The 8319-nt window shown below is 44.2% G+C and overlaps 1 long non-coding RNA gene across 1 annotated transcript; it reads right to left on the minus strand.

Annotated features, from left to right (window-relative positions):
* Positions 1–6304: 6304 nt before the first annotated feature.
* LOC147646906 (uncharacterized) lies at positions 6305–8319 on the minus strand. The gene is made up of 2 exons (XR_015281759.1): positions 7950–8319; positions 6305–7372 (listed from the first exon to the last, which is right to left on the minus strand). It is a non-coding gene; the product is annotated as an uncharacterized LOC147646906 (long non-coding RNA).

Genomic DNA, 8319 nt, shown 5'->3' on the forward strand with positions numbered 1-8319 from the left:
TACTTTACTCCCTGTAGTGGTATTGGTCCCTTCACAAACAAAGATGAATGAAAACTCTGAAAACTCTAGTGCAAAAGATAAAGCTGCATTTTGTTTTGTTAGCAAAACATAATGCTAGGCCCTCTCCAGCTGGGGAAGAATGGGCTCAAAATAATTGGTTCAAGCTGGAAAATGTAACTGACAGAATTTGCTCCCTGCAACATGAGGCAAAGTTCAAATTTGGCCGTAATAAAGCCATAATTTGTTCTGTATTGGGAGCTTGCCTTACGTCAGCTGTAGAGGCTTGCATGAGACAAAGGTAGGAAGAAAATGCAATTAGTCAATCCCTAGAAAATTTAGTTGAAAGTTTGCAAAATGAAGAAAATAATTTCTTACAAACTGCCCTGAGTGAGGAGTGTGCCAAAAATTCACAGTGTGCTGACTCCTTTAAGGAGTTGCTGGAAAAAGAAACTCCTCAGACAAATCACATATATCCTCAAGCAGATTTACATTTGGTAAAAAATTGTGGTGAAAACTGTTGCTCCCAAGTAAGACCTTTGATTAAAACAGAATATAACTACATCAATGATGAAGATCTTGATCTGCATATAACCACTAAAGAAATCCCGTACACTGCTACTGCATTGGCTAAGTTAAAAAAGGAGTACGGGCATCTCCCTCATGACTCAGAGACAGAATACGTATTCCGAGTGTCTCTCTCACAGGGGGAGATCAAATTCGATGAACAGAACAAGAAGCAAGTGGTTATTTGGGACATGGTGTTTTCTTAACAACAGGAGATAACCGCAACCCATGGTCCCTAACCCAGCGAGCTGCATATTGGCCAGGGGGACTTAACCCCCTGGAAAGGGGAGATCCTGTAGCTTTGGCTGGTTCCCCAGACCAAATTCTAGAAAATATTCATAAGGCAGCTTGTTTGCAAGTGATTCATGAAAGAAAATTAAATGCTGGTTATGAATCACCAATGTTGCTACCTGTGAATGCTAAAATTATGACCCCTTTAATTTGTGGTCTTCCAGAATCACTGAAACCTACAGCAATTCTCCTCGAAACAACCATAGATGATATCCTCGTGGGAGGAGATGAAAAAGAAGTAATAAAAAATAAAGACGCTGAAAAGAGTTACACTACCTGGGAAAAAGGATTGTTTGTAGTTATTCCAGCTCTCATAGAAGTAGGAAAAACTGCACAACAACAACCAATTGCATTAAAAGGCCCTTTTGAAGTTATGAAGACAGTCAGTACTGGGACTCCCCCCTCCAATGGGGTGGTCCAGAGGGCCTCAGTGAGAAAGTGGTATGCACAGATTGAACATTACTCTAACATCTTCTCAATAACAGAAGGAGCTGTAAAAAATCAGGTGATACAAAAAACTGAGAGCTTAAGTAGCAGCTATGACAAACCTGACTTGATAATTAAAGAAACCCCTCCTAATATAAAAACAGAAAACGGTAGGCAAATTTCTAGTCTACAGTATTGGTGGAACTTGGGGGTGAAGAAAAGGGTACTGAAGGGTTTAATGGTTAACCTGCCGCTTGAAAAATTAAGTAAATTGGTCTCTCAGTGGCAGGATTCCAGCCCCATTGTACCAAGCACTCCACCTTGCCCTCAACTGATTCTGGGCAGTGGGCTGAAGCAACACCACTCACAGGTTCTGGACAGTGAGCAAAAACAATCAGCAAACTCTTGGTTCACTGATACCTCTGCCAAACGAGAGGGAGAGGTGTGGAGGTGCAGGGCAGTAGCCCTCCACCTTTCCTCTGCTGAACAAATTGTTACTGAGGAAGAAAGCAGCGCTCAGGATGCAGTGCTGAGAGCTGTTTGGAGTGTTTTCCAGCGTGAGGCTCAGAATACCTCTCTTGTCTGTATCTACACTAACTCCTATGCTATGTTCAAGGGATATACTGAGTGGCTTCCTTTTTGGCAACAAAAGGACTGGGAAGTAAACAGGATTCAGGTATGGCAAAAGGAAAAGTGGCAAGAAATTCTACGCTTTGTGCTGGTAAGAGTGGGGATTATATCTTGGTTAGTCCAAGCTGAAGCTTTTAAAAGAACTACAGGAGAATATGCATGGGTATCCTTCGATGCCTTGGGGAAAGAGCATCGGATAAACACGTGCTGGATAATTCCATTGTTCTAATCTCCTGCCCCTATGTGGCAGACTCTGCTTTGTTTATTCTCTACAGAAGAATACCGAGGGACATGAAGATCAGATAAACCATGAACTTCCAGATTTAAAACAAATGCTGTAGCAAGGCCTATATTTAGTGTAATAATCACATACCATGATGTGAACACTCCTTTTTGTGCTAAATTACAAAACTAATGTTTCCCCTTCTTTCCTGTTAACTCAAGGTGATGATGTTTCAATACGCTGCAGACTGAGTACTGGATCCCATACTGAGCCTGTACACAGTCAAGTCGCCAGATCTCGTGGCCAGGTTAAATCTTGTGAAACTCGGAATCAAGATTGTTGGCTGAATTTAACAGCTGTACAATTGTCCTCCGAAGTTGTGTGTGGTAAAAACAATACCAAATATTGGGGAGAGCTTAATGTTCATGTTGTAATACCTACCACACAGCCACCAATTAGATTGACTCCAAAAATTTCTGAAACTGGACCCTATGTAATCAGGAAAACTGGCCAACAACAAATGCTATTTAATCCAGCATGGTCTATCAAACTGTGATGGATTGGCATTTAAGAAAACAAAGAGAAATACCTAAGGAAGTTCAAACCGCTGGAGCCTGATGGGAGTTTGTCTCCTAGCCAACAGCTGGTCATTTCTAAGAATTGACAGCAGTTCTTAACCATTGAAAAGTGAGACACCACCTTAAGACCCAAGCCTGGGAATTTCTTGGTCTCTTTGTTTCCTGTCTGTGAAAGGTAACTGAGCTTTAGCTGGCTTCCCGTCCCCGGCCCAGCCCATGCGGCCCGGGCAGGGGCTGGGCTGGGCCTGCCGCGGCTCCCGGCTGGGAGATGGGGCCTGCGGGGCTCGCCCCGGGCTCTGGCCGAGCCAGGCCGGTCCCTGGCTTGGCTGCAGTTTTTGCTGTGACTGAATTCACCAGAGACTGCCAAGTAAGGAAAGAAAAGAAGCTCTTGACCTGCGGCGGGCTGAGACAGTGACCACACTCTCCAGAGCAGCCATGAACAATCTTCCATCGCAGACAACTCCAGCTGCTGCTCCGGCAGAGATCACAGAACCATCTACAAAGCCTGGGCAAGATTTTAAGTCTTTCATCACCCAGATGAGACTTTCAGATTAATCCTTTTTTTCCAGAAAAAGAAAAATATAGTAATCAACATGTAAAGAGACTTTATAAACTATCAGAGACAGTAAAGAAAAGAGTTAAGCTTCAGAAGAGGTAGAGAATAAGGAGATGCTTTAATTAAGCTGAAATATTTTTCTGTTAAAGTTATGGAGATGGACAATAGTGTCCTGAAAAAACTCCTTTAATTCATGACAGAGTATATAGGGAGGAATGGAGTGTTCAAAGTGTAGATTTTGAGCAAAAGGTGGAGGAATTGTGATACAGTGAAGTGCTGGAACAGAGAGGGGAGAAGTAAAAGTTGAAGATTTGAAGCCTTGAGAGGCAAAGAGAAAATTTCTTTTTTCCAGGGAAGCTCACAAAGACAAATGAAGAGAACTTTTGCCTTTGAATAACTCATCCTTAAAAATGACATCCCTAGACTCATGGCCCATAACACACCCCAGAGTGATGTGAAATGGGAGGAGAAAATAGGATGACAGATTTCTGGACATCAGAAAAATAGAAAGCTATAACAAAAATAGTTTTCTTGTGAGAAACTCCATAGATTAGCAGAAGAAGACTTCTGTTTCTCTACAAAGGCTGATGAAAAGACTCTATCAGGGATTGGGACTGTTTTAAACACCTGAGTTCCAAACATTTTTATCTCTATGTTGTCATTTGAACGAGGGAATGGTTAAGTAGTGGGGGATAAAAAGGTTTTTCTGGAGGTTTATTCTGGTGTTCTTATTCTTGTAGTTTTGTTAATGAACTTACTTTATTCCTTTTAAGTTTTAAGCCTGTTTTGCTCTTGTTCTAATCCACATCTCATAGCAAGAAATAAGTAAATTTTCTAGTAATTTTTTAGTTACTGCTTTAAAACCACAACACTTTTGTAGTCTAAAAGGATTGCTCCTTTGAAAAAGAAGCCAAATTTTAAATTATAATTTACTTTTTCTCTCTTATTTTTTAAACCTCTTCAGGGCTTCATATAATTCTATTTTATAGCAAAAAGAACATTTGCCAAAAAAGCTTTAAAACAAATAGCCAAGCACTGATACATGGTAAAATGCTGATCTTTTTATCTTTTTTTTTTTACCATTTCTTATCAGTTTTTTTTCTTCTTCTTTTCACTGCAATAGCATCACAAGTAAGGAGAAAGAAAAAAGGCCACAGTCCATCATCATTTTCATCATTTTACAGAAATTTCTAAAAACTTTTGGGAATGAGGATGGGCAAAATCAGAACTACAAGAACAGGAGGCAACTGCAAGTCCCATCAGAAAGAAACCGGGATTTTCCTGGAAAAAACCAAAATGCAATAACATTGATAAACACAAAAAAAATTCCCAAATAAAATGAAAAATTTGGGCCCTCCCAGGCCTTGGTAACCTGTTGTGTTGGAATTTCTCCTATTCCACCTCCAAGTTATTCTTTTCTCTCGCACTGTATTAGGAACGGCGAGGAATACGACACTGACTCCCTTGGCTGCATTGTCCAAGAGAGCAAAGTTTATTATTCTTAATCTTCTTTTATACACATGTTCGAGAAGGTCTGAGAGGTAAAACTCCCATTGCTCATTAAAGGTACACATCACCTTCATTGCTTAAGTGGAACACCAGCCCTTGACTAACACCTGCAAATTGGTGTCCTTTACCAAGAACTGTTGGGATTCCTTCTTATGCTTTCCCAGGCCAGAGAGAGAAGCCTGTGTGACTTAGTTTCACACAGGCTCTGTGCCCCCTGCCTGCTTTCAGCATCCATACACATCCAGTGCATTTGGTTGGAATGTTATCCTTTTTTTCCCTTCTTAAAAATGCTTTTTTTCCCAGTTCCTTTGTGCTTGTTTCTACTGCGATTTCCCCATTCCCAGCACTATCCGGTATTTTTCTGGATCTGGATTCTCTCCTGCCTCACTCCCCGCTGTCTCAGACACCTGAAATCCCGCCCCCAAAAAAATCCCCAAAACTCTCAGAAGACTGAATCAGCACAACTTGTATCAGCACCATCACCGGAGTGTTCCTAGACAAACAGGCAGATTATTTGGGACGAGAACCCATTATCCAGCAGATCCATGAGTTCCTCCAATGTGGAGCTGGAAAAAGCTGCTAAAATTGTGATTTTGCCATTCTGGGACTGTTTTGGAGCCCAGGTTTATTCCCATGGGGGATAAAATCCTTCCTGGTTTGAACCAATCCATTTGGAAGGCTGCACATGGCTCATCTGGACTGGGAACAACTGGGGAAAAAATGGGAAAATCATGGATTACAAACATGATAGCTCCATCCCTCTGGAATGCTGCACATGGCTCACCTGGGCTGGGAAAAAGCAGAAAAATCCTGGATCACACACCTGAGGGAGGGGTCTGTTAATCCTGGCTCATCCCACAAACTTCCATTCCTCAATCAGGGAAGGATGGATTAGGGAAATCCCCCATCCAGGAGCACCTATGGCACCTCCCAAATAAACATTTCCTTCTTTTTCCAGTTCCAGGGACTGAAATCCTGGATTATTTCCCATCAGGAAATGGGGTTCATTAAAGATCAGGTTTTTTCCCAGCATTCCGGTCTTAAGCACTCCAGCGATTCTGCTATTCTCTATCCCTGGTGTGATTCAGAGGGTTGGGATCTCCTGGAAAAGGGGATTGATGGTTTCTTCCTTGGAAACCCCAGGGCTCTGGTCCTGGCACATCCTGCCATTCTCACCCCCCTCAGATAAACCTGCTCCAGTTAGGAGCTCCAGGGAAGCACCAGAGCAGCCGGCTGTCAGGAACAAGGCAAATCAAGCCTGGGGGCTGCTCATGGAGTTGGAGCAAGATGCACCTGGGAGCCCTCAGCAATCCAGCCAGCACCACATGGGCAGGAGGACACAGACGGCACTGCCAGGCTGGGACAGGGCTTGTGCCTTCAGCAGAACCACCAAAGGCCAAGGGGCTTCTGGCCATTTTCCCTGCACCACTGCACACCTCAGCAGCTTGCTGAGCACAAAGACCCTTTTCCCCCTCTTCCCCTATGCCCTGCAGACCCTGGGCAGCAAAAGAACAGTCTTGCAGTCTGTTTATTAGAACACATCTTTTATTTATACACTACAGAAAAATGATAAAAGAACAGTCTTGAAATAAATGGAGAATGCCTTGCAGATCAGGTCCCTGTGGAGCTCCAGCAGCACAGCCAGGCACAGCCCCACGGACGAGGCCGTGTTCTTTTCCCAGCTGTGCATCTCTTTAAATACCTTCATGCAGTCTTTGGTTATTTCACTAATGGTGTGGGTGGGATTCTTATTTTTCTTTTTGAGAATTTCTTGGAAGGCTTCCTGATACAAAATGAAGGTGCCATCACTGATCTTTGATGGGATAATATCTTCCTAGTGTTTTTTCAACTGCTTTATTTTGGTTTCTTTACGCTTTGATGGCTTTTGAATTTTTTCCTGTGGCTGCTCTTCTGTTTTTCTGTTAGTTTGTAATCCAATTGAGGCTTGTTGTTTTAACATCAGATAGCATCTCTTGTCACTGATTTGTTTTGCAGTTTTGGATGGGATGTGTTCAGCAATCAGTTTATTAATGTTTTTATTACCCTCATATTGTTTTATTAGTTGGATTAGCAGATTTTCCTCCTCTTCACTCCAGCATTTCTTGTGGGCTCCTCTTGCTGATGTTTCTTTTGGTCTCATGGCTTCTAGCCTCTCCTGGTTTCTGACTGCTGGATGTGCAATTCTTTTATGTTGTCCCAGTCCAATTTTAGTTTGAAAACTCATCTGGCATACATTGCAGGGCCATTTTCCTGGGGATGTTTTTTTTATTTTACCTTTGCATTTTGGATAGTGGCAGGCAATGCTGTGAAAATTTGTATTTTCCAAATCACATTTGGTGCATTTAAATTTGCATTCTCTAATTCCATGTGCTCTGAGTAAATGTTCAATTAATCCAGGCATTTTATTCGTTTTAATACCGCAGCACGGGCAGGGTGGATTCTCATCTGGAACTGATATGACAGGGCAGTCTTCTGATTCCCCATTGTTTGGTGGTTGAATAGTGGTTTCCTCTGGCTCTGATAAAACGGCTGCTTCTTCCTGGGTGGGTGGGGGTGTGGCAGTCTTTTCCTGGCTCTTATCAATCCCGTTATCATCTAGAGATAAACAAGTCATTGTATCATCACAGTACACATCAGGGTATTCCTCCAGCCCCTCCCGCCCCACACAATGGGCATTACATTCTTCGGCACAATGCATCGAGTTGTAGAACTCCAGTTTTAAACTTTTCCAAACCTCCCTTTCCAATTCTGAGGGTTTAAAATTTGGGTTTTGTGGCGATTTTATATGCCAGTCTTTAAAATTAGTTTGAGTTGCCGTGGACACACGGAGTAGCTTTAAAGCCTTTACCGTGGTGCCGTTTCAAAGTAAAACTAAGTCCAATTGAGGGAATATTGACTAACAGCACCCCCTCAAGCGCTGTCAGCTTTGCCCAACTTGACCGCGGGCTCGGTTTCAGGCAGGGAGCTTTTAAGGAGCTTCTGCCGATAACTTTTCGACGCAAAATCGTGAAACTGCACTTTGGGTGGCGAGTCCAAAGGCAGGGAGGCAGTGAAAAACACAACCTCACTCACACTGGGGCAGAAATCAGCTAGTTACCCTTGCGGGTATCCAGCGGGACCACGAGGAGGTTCTGATTTCAGCGGCTAAGCCCAGTTAGGAATGCAAACTTACCTCTGTTAAGAGTCATAGTGACTCGACTCGAGTCGCCGGCAGAGGCGGCGAGCGGGCGGCCGCTTGCACAGGCCGGCAACGGGGCGTCCCCACCCCGCGGGGAGCAGACACGGCACCAGCCAGCAAGCGGCACCTCGGGGCGGACAGCGGGGAAAAGGAAGCAGGCGGAAGCGGGCGGTGGGACGCGGCTGGAAGCCGCCGGCCCCCGGCGTGACTCGACTCGAATCCCCGGCAGAGGCGGCGAGCGGGCGGCCGCTTGCACAGGCCGGCTCTTGGGCGCTCCGCGCAGGTCTTTGGCCCCGGGCCCGCCTCCGGGGGCTCGCCGGGCGGCCCCGCCCTCTGACGTCACCCTGCCTTGGCACCGCCTTCC

This window comes from Cyanistes caeruleus, unplaced genomic scaffold (genome assembly GCF_971803275.1).
Source record: "Cyanistes caeruleus unplaced genomic scaffold, bCyaCae1.hap1.1 HAP1_SCAFFOLD_76, whole genome shotgun sequence".
NCBI lineage: Eukaryota > Metazoa > Chordata > Aves > Passeriformes > Paridae > Cyanistes > Cyanistes caeruleus.